The sequence below is a fragment of the Zonotrichia albicollis genome, chromosome 2 (assembly GCF_047830755.1).
Source record: "Zonotrichia albicollis isolate bZonAlb1 chromosome 2, bZonAlb1.hap1, whole genome shotgun sequence".
NCBI lineage: Eukaryota > Metazoa > Chordata > Aves > Passeriformes > Passerellidae > Zonotrichia > Zonotrichia albicollis.
Genome location: NC_133820.1, coordinates 68,671,284 through 68,683,892, shown reverse-complemented (window position 1 = coordinate 68,683,892; position 12,609 = coordinate 68,671,284). Strand labels below are relative to the sequence as shown.

Below are 12,609 nucleotides of genomic sequence, written 5' to 3'. Positions count from 1 at the left end.
CTCTTACTAAGTTTTCAATCTTCACATAATTCCTACACTTCTCTGGTCAGAGACTTCCAGACTGGCTATCTGTAAAACCTGGAAGCTGAAATACCACACAGTTAGGAGAAGTGATTTCAGTGCTGTTCCAACAGCCACATCACACTGGATGCTTGATTTTATGGGGCTTTGGGTGGGCTTTCTGGTTTTTTTGGTGGGTTTTTTGGAGGTAGGGTGAGGTCCTATCTGAATTTCCAGATGAGAACAGCTCAAGGCTTTTCTCTGTAAATTTTGACACTTCATGACTTCCCTCTGGAGAATTCAAACACAGCAGAGAAATTCCCCTTTCATGCAATATTTACTCCAATATAAGTATTTAATAGACTAATGCTAGTAAAAGGCAATATGGGCACACTGATAAATAAAAGCTAAACAAATTACCTGGGTTTTTAAAGTCATAAATTTCACAAAGTTTTATTTTGGAAAGCACTCAAAAGTTGTATTTCATATTTGAGCACTTAAGTTACTTCCCATATCAAGTCCTGATTTCCACAAAGAGTTTTCTTACTCCTAAAGTTAATAAATTTAGAACGCACTCAGAGCAACGGGCTTGATCCCTTCTTCATTTTCAGAAGCAGTAAGAAGTCTACAGCCAAAACTGAATTTTCTAGTAACTGTTACAGCTGAGGCACAAAGTGATGTCAAATGCTATAATAAGCTGTCTTAGTTCTTCAGCATTAATAGGTCTGTGATGCAACAGAGGATTATTATTGTCTAACATGAGCAGTTGACAGCGAAGACGAACTGATTTAGTCATGACTTGCAAATGATGTGCAAGCACACCATGATACACCTCTGTAATAAAGTCTGACTCTCAGGTTCAAGATACAAGTTTAAAAAGTCTCATATGAAGCCAGTGATGCTTTAGATCAGAATTACATTTTTATATTTTTACCTAGTATGTGTTAACAGTATATGAAAAAAGCATTCTAAATTGTCCTGTACTGCTACCACCATACAAAATATGCTGTCTTTAATTAGCTAATTAAATGTTTTCTGAAGATTTGCTGACTTAACTTTCCTTATTGGACTAGTGCCTCAATTCACCCACATTTCAGTATTAAATTAAAATCACGTCATTTTTTCCAAACCGTTTGGAATAAGACCATTGCAAGTTTTAAAAATGTTTCAGTCAGCTGAGGTAAAGGCCATTTGAAATGTATAATTTTGTTCTGCTTATGTAAAACTATTTGCATTGAGTCTCCCCTTATCCTCTCTCCATGCAAGCACCTTCACACCTACCTGCTTTGATCAGCCAGAACTCCAAGCTTTTGCACTAGACACAATTAACTTTGGCAGTGCCTCTTCACAGGCATACCAGTGTGTAGTGTTTGACTGTCATTCTGTATCTGTTGAAATATTAGCACTTGGTTTAGCTTGTATACAAGGAAAAAAAAACAGTATCAAGTCATACATAAAAGAATACATACAAAACCACTGATTTCTAGGCTAGGCATACGGTCTTAACAAAAATTATTTAGAACAGGGAAAAAGTCAGACATCACATAACCATACCAAAATAGCAACTTACCCCACTGACTGATCTGGGCTGGAGAGTGTTTAACCACACACTGAATCTCACAGGACCCTCTTTCCTGCATTTGAGTTGAGATTTCATTGATAAAAATAACCACAATCCAGGGCAGATAGAAAAGAGCTTCCCACGCACTCAGGCAAACATGCAAGACGGTATCACAGAATCATTACGGTAGGAAAACTTAGGAACCCTCTTGAAAACAACACTACCTTTTGAATCATTACCTAACATTTCTGTATATGATGAATATCTACAACACACAGAGTTTATTTTGAAGCAAGTCTGACAATAAGATACAATGGAAGTATTCTTGACATGACTCTTTTAGCATAAAATTAGTTGTCTGATCTCTGATTGCTGTATCAAACATAAGTAAAGGTCAGTGTTTCCTCAAAAGAGTTGTTACATTTAATAAAATGCTTCTGCCTAATACCAAGTTGCTCACAACCACAATCAGGTAATGATTTGCTTTCATACTTACTGCAGTTCATTACAATAATGTGCAATAAAAGACAGTCTGCATTTAGAAAGTTACTTGGAAGATGCTACCCATCTCCAAAGCTGGGACATAGAGCACTGGGGCAGGGGAGCACATGGGGAAGGGTATAATTCCACAACTCCAGTGGAATCACTTGATCACCTGTTAGAAGCATGTGGCAGACTGTTCTCAAAGAGCTAATAATTTCACCATGATAACCTTGGCCTTTAAGGAAATGAATCATTAACTGGATAGCGCAGATTTTTGAACTCTACTATATCTAGAGTCCTTTAACTGCAGCAAGACAATACTGAGTACAGACTAAAAAAAACGTATGCAAATATATGACAGGCATTGGAACTATATTATCTTTAAGGTCCTTTCAACACAAAACATTCTATGGTTCTATGAATCTTACTGCAATTTAGTAGCAGTGGTAAAAGACATTATTGACAAAGCTTAAGTATTTTAAAGGGAAAGTTACAAGATAAAATGTGAGCACTAACATTCTTCTTACACACTACCAATCCATCTTTTTCCCCATTCCATTCCCCAGTATGCATAAACACATCTTCCTTTCCTCCTCTTCATCACTTACATCTAAGCAAACTGTTATTCTGAGCAGCGTCCTAAATAATAACATAAAAAAAATTATGCCTGTGCAGCAGCTTGCAATCAGAGAAGCCAATATCATCTGATTACCCTGTTCTCCAATTATCATAAGGCAGATTCAAACCACCACTACATGAATATGCAGCAAAACCAAAGCTAGTCTGATGTAAAAACATGATACTATGGACAAGGACATCAGTAACCCATCTCCCCATGGCCCAGGCAAAGTACACAATTCAAAGGGAGGAACCGGAGTTACTATGAGGAAGCCAAATCCAAACAAGTTTAACAATCTCCCAGAATTGGAGCTAGCATTAAACACAGAAACATACAAGTTACAGGAAAAGGGGGCTCATAGCTACTGTAACAACTAACTCACCCCCATGTTTGATTAGAACCATTAATTTTGTCCAGAAATTGACAAAGTTAGTAGAAATGTATTTAGCTCACACATAGGGTTTGTAACTCCATGGACTTGCAAATTTTCTACTTATTACATTTAAGTAGTTTGCAAACATAAAACTCTCGTACTCAACAAGATTACTGCCTATTGCACAATTCTTATTGGGTCTTCAAAAGCACACAAACCCTAAATACCGAAAGAAAACAAGTATTTCTATTGCACATTTGCTACAAAACCACTTTTGAAGCCACTGATAATTTTATATCCAGTGTCTCACCTCAAAGAACAGAAGAATGGACCAATGAAGTAGATGAGCATGGTCCTATTTTTGCCTCTGGAAGTACAAGGTGAGGAACATAAAAGAGGCATCCCCAACATTACTTATTCTGATGGACAACCACCAGCTGGCCAGGTAGTACACCAGAAGTGGAAAGAACAGCAGCAGGCCAGCCAGGGTTTCTTTTCAGACAGTCAGCAAGTCAAAATACACCAAACAAAAGGGAAACTACAATAGGGAACATGGGAAAGAGATATGAGAAAACTGAAATACTGGGGGCAAAGTGAAGAGCAGCATGGTAATAGAAAAAGTGTAACTGCAGTGCCACAGCCAATGAGACTTCTGACAGAAATCCCTGAAAGTCATGCACACAGTTTTTTTTTAAACTCCAGTACTCATGGATCTTTTTCTTTCTCAAATATTAAACAAAAATACCCAGGGGGCAAACATACTTGAAAATAAAATCTTTCAAGGCTGGTTCCTACATCCTACATTAACCCTGTAGCAGAACCACTGACTGGATTGAACTCCACTGAATTCAATGCTCCTGAAGCATTAACTTTATTCATTTATGAAGCCACTGGCAGGACTAAAGTCAGTGTTATGGGTAAAATACTTAGGCTTCAACATTAGCCTGACTACTGCATCAGCCATGCTATTTTTAAGTACAATTCAGTTTCTTTCATGATCTGATGCAAGTCTGTATGGTTTTTATCTGGCCTTCAAACACTGTTCCAATGCAAGTTGCCATCTTATTTGCCAAATATTTAAGAACCATTCTAATATCACACAACAGTATCTACTGGTAAGAATATTTATTCATAGAAGTGACTGCTATGCTTGACAAGAGAGCTGACATTAAAATCTATCCTTTTAAGTAACACATAAAGCTGGCAAAACATTTTTTGTTATTACTTCCATGTTACTACTTTAGGCTGAATGAAGGTAAAAACATCTGGCACCACTGTGCAAAAAAATTTTAAAAGCATCACAGGTACCCTGCAACCAAAATTTTTCTAATAGATGCCCAAGAATTTACAGTGGACACTTGAAAAACCAGACTGTATCAAGGTTTAAACAAGCAAAGCAGAGGAATTCTCAGGAAGACTTTCAGTCTTGAAAATTTCTCAAGCTTTCAGTCTTGAAAATTTCTAATCAGTATACACCTATGTGTTACATTTCAAAGAGCCTGATCAGTTGAATTTACAGCTCATCATTTTAATGTATTTTTAATTCTGAATTTCTACACAAAATTTTTTGGATGATCAATGAACACATTAGCACTTACCAGAGCTGGCAATCAAGTACTTGAAGAAATTAGGCCCTGTCAAGAATATTTTGCAATAGATATAATTGTTCTTTCCCACACTTGTTTTAATTGCTCATATTGGGAGAGAAGAACATTAAGTTCCCAGTTTTTATGTACCCAACATTTTAGAAATCTCTTCCTGCACTAACCAAATCAGGAACAAATGTTTTGAATGTCTTCTCCAATTGCAAATGGCTTTGAGTGAAGAATCCTTGTCCCAGTTTCAGGAGCATTCTTCTTTTGAGACCACTAGTACAAGTGCATTTTAGAAAAATATTAGGTGAGACTATTCTGTACTAGAAAAAGTATCATCCAAGAGACAGCATGAAATTGAGAATTAACTATAACTCAAGCAGTTTTATTAGAAAAACAAACCAGTAAAAAAAACCAAAGGAATGCAATAGTTAAGTCAAAAGTACAATAAAACTACACGTGACAATACTTTTGTTTCACCTAACACAAACCAAAGTTCAAAGTATTTCCAAAGAAGCAAAACCACACTTATGAAACATTTATGAAAGCTAGCACCATACCCTCTCAGAAAGAGTTCAACATTAAAAAACACTCACCTAAAAGGCTAATTGAAAAGAATTTGGGAATTCTCAATCTAAGACTGTAGCAGGAAGGAAACAGAATCGTGTAATCAGTTTTGCTGAGCCTTCCCCAGTTCCTGTGTACCTAACAAAGTGCCTTCTTACAATTTTCAGACAGCCTACAACCTCAGAAAACATTTTAAAGTCTGATTTGTCAGGTAATTTAACTCAATTAGGAAGTTAGAATAATTGTTTTGTTTCTCATGCTGACCTGATCCTCAGACTTGCTTTCCGTTTCATCAAGACACATTAAGGATGACATTTGCAACACTAGCAGTTTGTCAGCCCTAACGCAAATGTATCTTAAAAACACACCATGGGAAAACACATTCAGCATTTGCAAAACTACCACTGTCATGATGAAATTATGGGTCCCCAAAATGCAGGACCTGGCTAAGGGAAGACAGACTTCCAGATATCTCCCTCTCCTGTTTATTTTAATTTTCAATAACCAAGCTTTTTGAAAAAGTTTCACAGAAGTTACCATGAAAAGGTAATCAACAGGCTCACGACAGGGGAGATACATCCAGTTGCCAATTCCTCCACCTTTGTTTTCCTTAACGTTACCTACCAAAGCCATTTAACAATTCAGCAATTCAGCAAAGAGGAGGAAGAATAGTTGGAATAAACCTGAACAATGGTTCAAAAGCATATTCCATTTCCTTGGCTCCAACACACTCACTCTGGTCTGCTCACTGGCCAAAGTAAACCCACACGAAGACCTAACAAGTTCTGAATTACTGATCTAATGACAGTTTGAGCATGTCATTTTCACTCCCATCATGCGCTTATACCACATTCTCTACCAGATCAGAAGACACAAAATGAGAAAGTGATGAACAGAAACTTTCCAGTTCTAGAATATCCAGAAACAGTAAGTCTGAAGTACTCGGCATAGTGAACCCTTGAGAATTGGAGATGCACACAACAAGTACAATGGATGTTCCTCCCCTTGTGTGCCAGTCCTGCCTATCCAGCTGCTGCTTCCTCTGGAAGGACTATTGGACCTGCGCAGGTTGTCAGCTGTCCAGAAGCTTGTAGGCTGCTGCCAAAGCAATGGGTTAACAGTGCACCACAAAAAGTGGAACTGCTGACAGAAAGCAGCAAATTCTTTGCTATACTCTGTCAAACTTTGCAATTCTTTACTTCAAGTTTCTGTTCCCTTTTACAAACACCAGTGAAAAGGAATTCAAACACGGGAACAACACCAAGACAGTCATTCCTTAGGTATCTCCCCAAAAATACGCATAACAAAATTCAAAATCCTTCCGTTCCAAAAGTTTGAGCTCATAGCAGCTTTGTCAATAGCAGTGTAGATTCCAAGACTGTAGGAGCCAGAAAAGGGGACATGATATGGCTATAACCAAACAAAAGGTAAAACAAGCAAGCACTAGCTATAGACTGCAGAAGGAACAGTAAGGTTTTTCATGGTCCTTACGTAAACTTTATTTAAAGTTAGATGTTCTCTCTCTCAAACTACAGTGCAGTAAATTAAATTAATTTAAAAAGTATTTTCACCATCATAACACATAGTGTTATATACTGATGGCAAACACTTATTTTTATGATTTGTGTTATATAAAACACAAATTTTATCACTTCCTAAAACTCGCTATTTTTAAGTTAAACTTACAATTGTACAATGTATTTGAATAAGCCAAATATGGATAATAAAAGTGCCACGACCATGGGCTTAAGAGGGAAAATACTACAGAGCATTCACCACATCATCTTTCCTGTGCTCTACTTATTGGGAAAACAGGCTTTTCTTTACAGGAATTATCAAACATTCAGTGATGCACAATGTGCCACAGCCCACGAGGTAACTATATTTAACATCTCATTTTGACATCTGATTATCAAATTGGTAAACTTTTTTGTTTACCCATGTGTCACAATTTGATATTTCCCAATTTAGGGGAAGCCTTTCTCTATTTGTCAGCAATTTCTTCCAGGCCATATACCATGCCTGCACTGTCAGGAACTGTCTATAACTGATTTGTTACTGAAGAGTTCTCTACAGCAGAATTAGCATATCAAATAAAAAGCTTGCCATCTTAAAGTCTTAATTTCAAGAGTGTAAACATTTAGTGAAGCTGTTAAACTCTTTTCCAACTGATACAGTCCATTAACTGCATTTTTTGTTTATAACTACTTGTTTTGAAACCGAAGAGCAAAGAGACAGCTACAGGAAATGTGTGAATTTTTTTCTATCTATCTGCAAGACCTAGGAAACACCAAAAGACATGAAAAAACAAAGTGTGAACAGACAGAGAAGCTTCAAAGAGCAAGTTCCAAAAAGTGCGAAGACAGCAAGTAATGTTCAGGGACACTATTTTGATTGACTTCAAGAGACTTTCATTGGGATGCTTTGGTTCACACGGGTTTGAAAAGAGTACGTGGCAAGACTACAAAATAAACCAAAACAGCAAGAAAGCAAGTAACATAACCTGGAACCTGAATACAAGCAGGAGGGATTTTTTTGGTTGGTTGAGTTAGTTTGTTATTGTGGCATTTAAGTGTTGAGTTATATTAAATCCATAAGAAGAATTAAAGAGACAAAACTGCTCTTCCCTAGTTGTCAAGTAAACACCGACAGTTACTTGGGACCCATTAAAAACAGTGATTTATTTAAACTGGACCAAAGACTGAAATTGTCATGGGCATTCCATATTACACTTCTTTATTAAGTATTATAAAATAAAGTTTTAAACACCAAAGACTTTTTTTTAAGCGAAGACATCTCTTCTAGCTTTCGTAAACTAATGGCCACATTAATGATAAAGAACGCACTATACTGCAAACACACTAGGAGAGATATAACACAACATGTACAATCTCAGCCACTTCAATAAAATCTCTTAAAGTACATACATGTTTTCAACTGAAGTTATATTAAATATATAAATAACTTCCAAAACTACTCAAATGTCAAAGTTATGAGAAATTAAAATCTTCAAGGAATGTATCTAGATTCCTATTTGTGAGTTTCATTGTTACAAGAGATAGATGAAGTTCAAAGAACTAATATAACCAAGTCTGTGTCAAAACCATGGCAATTCACACTTCCCTCTGTCTTGCTAATGTTCCTTAGAGAGCCATTCTGACAAAAACCCCAAAACATTGACAAGCAGTTGTAATACAAATACTCAATTTTTAGGCAGCTATGAGTAAATTCCAATAGAAAATTCTTCCCTAGATACATCACTCTTCCTCCAGGGAAAAATGGGCTCCAAATATCTAGAAATAATAGGCATTTGTCAAAGGCTTTGAAATTCATTCTGCCTAGATACAGCACAGAAATAACTACTCACATACAAATATCTTAGGAATGCTTTTCCTAGATCTATCTAGTACTGCAAGAATTATTAAGTATCAAAAAGTTAAGGAAAGTATTTGTTCAATCTCCCTTCAGCTGGACTTCCATGCATTAAACCTGTGATTTAATGGGATTTTATTAATTACTAAGTATGCTTTTCATTACATAGCTAATTATCTGAACTGATTACATTAACCTTTACAAGACAAAAAAAAAAAAAATTAACAGTTTGTTTTGATGCTGAAATACAATGTAAGGTTCATTTGTTCAACATGTGAAAACCTTAAATTACATGAGGGATCATCCAAACCAGAACAGAAAATCGGCATTATACAAATACCTGAGTCAGGTCCCACAGCGCTTACAACTGATCACATATTCCATATGAATTTCAAATAATGTAAAAGTACTTGCTTTTCAACAAATAGGGCATTTATTGATAAACACAGTCACTGAATTTCTACATCTATTCCACTCCATCTGATAACTCCTTAAGCTTCTGGATTTTAACAGTTCATCTTTTTTTTCAAGTAAGACATACTAGAAAGAGTAATAAGCTTTACAGTCAAGATGTACATAACATGCAAGCTTTTCTATTTCCTTTTGCATTTTTTAAGGGCAATGACATCAGGGGTCACTAATTTCAAAGCAATTTACATAGCATAAATTATGCACTGAGCTGTTCTGGCTTATTTTTTCTTCTGCGTTCAGCCTTACTCTACTTACATTTCTTTTTTTTAGCTAGAAGAACTTCAGTACCATCTTGGAACACAGTTTTTAAATCTATTTAATCCACATCAATTACCAAACCTAACTATCCAAATTTGGCAATACTGGAAACCCAGCAATCCCTTTCATAACTTTCTTCCATTAATCTCAAACCCCTAATTACAAAAGCATGAATGTTTCCAAAGCACAAATAGCAGTGACAATTCTTTTCAAAGGCAAAACAGAGTCAATACAATTCTTGGTTTTAAATAAATAAAAAGAAGAGTATCAAGAGCACCTTAGCTTGAAGTCCTCATCCAGCAAAAATAAAATTCCATCCATCTCCAAAGCCTATTAACCAATGTTGCATACTTCAAACACGCTGAAATCCAAACTGATTGCATAATAGAAGGTTTTGCAAAAGGCACCTATTAAAATTTCTGGCACCAAGTTATTAGACTAATTAGATTTATAAACTTATCCAACCCAATTGCCACTGTTCTACAGAATCACATGGCTAGTTCAGAGGAGTTCAGTTTCTTATGCTGTTGAGCTGTTCATCACAAGCATATCTGCTTGCATCCAGGAAGCAGCACATACACAGACACTTCTTACAGACACATCTTAAACATCATACAGTACCATAAATATGGAAGACAAGAAGACAAGATTAACACTTGTAAATTGAGCACAATGCTCTAGTCAATGACAATATGGAAAATGTTTCTGAAATATGCTAGCCAGTCTAATTACATATACCTAAAGATACTCAGTACAGTGGCTTAAAATAATGGGCTAAAATAGCACCTACTGTTAGAGAGCAGTATCTGGAGGAAGAGGATATACTTATAGCCTTGGCTTTATCTTCCTACCTGCCCCTTCTCACCCACCAGCGTTTATAAACATTCCCTACAAGATGATTTCTTACTAAAGAACATACTCTTTTAGTCTTTATTATCAGCACCCCTTCTTTATCCTGTATGTTGGGTACTTTACCACCTTCATGAGCACAGTCTTCCCCTGCAGTCAAGCTTCTACTCCTGATCTTCAGAGGCCATTTACTGCTCAGCCATATATACAAATTGCTGTCCCTTTCATGATACAGAACAAGCCCAAAAATCAGAGGTCAATGAAGTCCCATCTTTCTCAGACCCCTTTCTCCTAGGATGCTTTACAGAGCAAATCAACAAAGCGATATTAGAGAGGATCAGGTACATTTTCTTAAGAGTAAAGCTACACAAGTATCTTATACACGTAATTGCACCACCTTCCTCAATCTTCAGCAGTTTTTCTTCCAAGAATATAAAATGCTCATGTTTCTGTGCCTCTTCCAGTAGACATGAGCAAGATGTGGCACATGGCAAGGACTAACATAGTAACAATTTTAGTTGTTATTCCTTTATGTGTATTTTATTCCACTTTCGTAATTCTGCACCTATTTTCAGAGAACTTTAAGATATTCAAAGCCTACTGAAAAAGTAATCCATCACCTCAGTGTTCCCAGCAAACAGCATATTACAATATTATGATGTAAATGACTACCCAGCATGAGGTAGAAAAATTTCCTGAATAATAGTTGAAGTATAAATAGAACACTTGGCTAATCCTTATTTTAGGCACAAGTAATTTAGCATATTATAATTTCATATTCAAGATTCTCTAAGGCCATGGAAAGATACTATAGATCAACTTACTACATAAAATAGGTTATAGACAGAAAAAATGGATGAAGAATAGAAATTCATGCCAAGACTAACACTAAGCAAAACCACATTTGCTAACTGGCCTCATACATTAGTTATATACCATGCAAAGCCTTGGAGTATACTACACTGGGTTTTGAATTTTGTATTTTCAGAGTAATTCTTTCCAATGCTACCTCATGTGGCAGCAAACAATATCTGAAGTAACATTTTCTATACAGTAAATACTGCAAAGAAAATGTTACTTCAAATAGTTTGTTGCCACAATTTCTGTATTTCTATACAGTAAATAGGGTTATTTATTGACTTTCATAACTGCAATTAGTTTTTACAAAAAAAGCTTAAGTTTTGCCAAACTTTTTATATTGAAAACAAGATCAACAGGCTTCCTGCATTTCTTACTCTTTTTAGTGCTGCCTTGCAACATTATGCATTATTTCTATATAAGGCACAGCACACTCCACTTTAAAACCTAATCAAACATCCTCTCCAAACGCTAAGTATAACCCCTGAAAAGTCTGCAGACTCCTCCAGCCTCTGAAGTGGGGGTCTGGAACAGGTGCTGTAGATCAAACACAACACTAATACTTAGCCAGAGAGAAATGGCAGATCTAGTACCTGGGCCTTGTCTTAACCCAGGTTTTGACCCAAGTCCTTCCCACAATGGTACCCTTTGGGGGATCATATTCAGGTCCTGTCTAACCACACTTGTTTCCACACACTGGACAAGATACAAATATCCTTCTCTGCTGTTGGATGGATTAAAACAAAAATACAGCACAATGAAACGAAAGGTATTTTCAATGTATTTCAAACTGGAAGTTATAAATAAAGTCAGAAAAACCCCCAAAAGCCTAAGTAGATTACTTGTCTCCTTTAGGGTTTAGTGATCTCTGACGTGCTTCCTGATCTGCAGAGAATCAGATATGCCAGCAACTCTGGAGTCCTGGAAAATGTGCTCCAGCATTTATTAGCAGCATAAAGTCAAATTCCTCCTCTATGATAATTACTTTAAACATTTGAAAAAGGAGCACTGTGATGAGGGCATATTTTTAAAACTAATGCCAGATGTCAGAGACTTGGTAACTAATTTTAAAAAGTAACTCCTAGTCTCCTGGTTGCAAACATGACCACAAAGAGATTAATCAACCTAAACCATCCATTTTTCCTTTATTTCTCTGGGTTTTTTCAGAGTTTTTTTTGGTTGGTTGGTTTTTGTTTTGTTTTTTTTTTTTTTTACTGTGAAGACAGTTCACAGCAACTTTGGTAACAGCATTTACCCAATACAATTACACATGGAAGCACAGGAAGCATTTACCACCCTTTATTCCAAGTCCTGCTTTATGCAGCAGTAAAATTGAGAACCTGGTAATATTAAATGCTCACCATTTGCCTACTCATTCATTAGCAACAGCTAGGAGTTATCCACAGACACTCTAAGAGGGGTTTTACAACAGGAGGCATCTTTCCTACCCCGAGGCAGGATGTAACTACCAAGAGTAGGGAAAAGCAGAGAAGGAGGCTGCTAAAGGCCACCTCTCCCTCTGGCACCAGCAGTGTCCTGCAAAAGGACAAACACACCTCAGTTGCATCAGGTAACCACTAAACCTACTTGCATGTTTAGAAAGAAG

The 12,609-nt window shown here is 36.4% G+C and overlaps 1 protein-coding gene across 9 annotated transcripts in view; it reads right to left on the bottom strand.

The window, feature by feature from the left end:
* Positions 1-12,609, bottom strand: part of TSC22D1 (TSC22 domain family member 1) — an 89,909-nt gene that overhangs the window by 58,672 nt on the left and 18,628 nt on the right. For 2 of the 9 annotated variants that reach the window (XR_012579041.1, XR_012579042.1), the window contains exon 3: positions 1,282-1,388. The exons of the other annotated variants lie outside the window; for them this stretch is intronic. The gene's annotated coding sequence lies outside the window, so the exon portion shown is untranslated. The remainder of the gene's footprint in view (positions 1-1,281; positions 1,389-12,609) is intronic. 9 annotated transcript variants of the gene reach the window in all.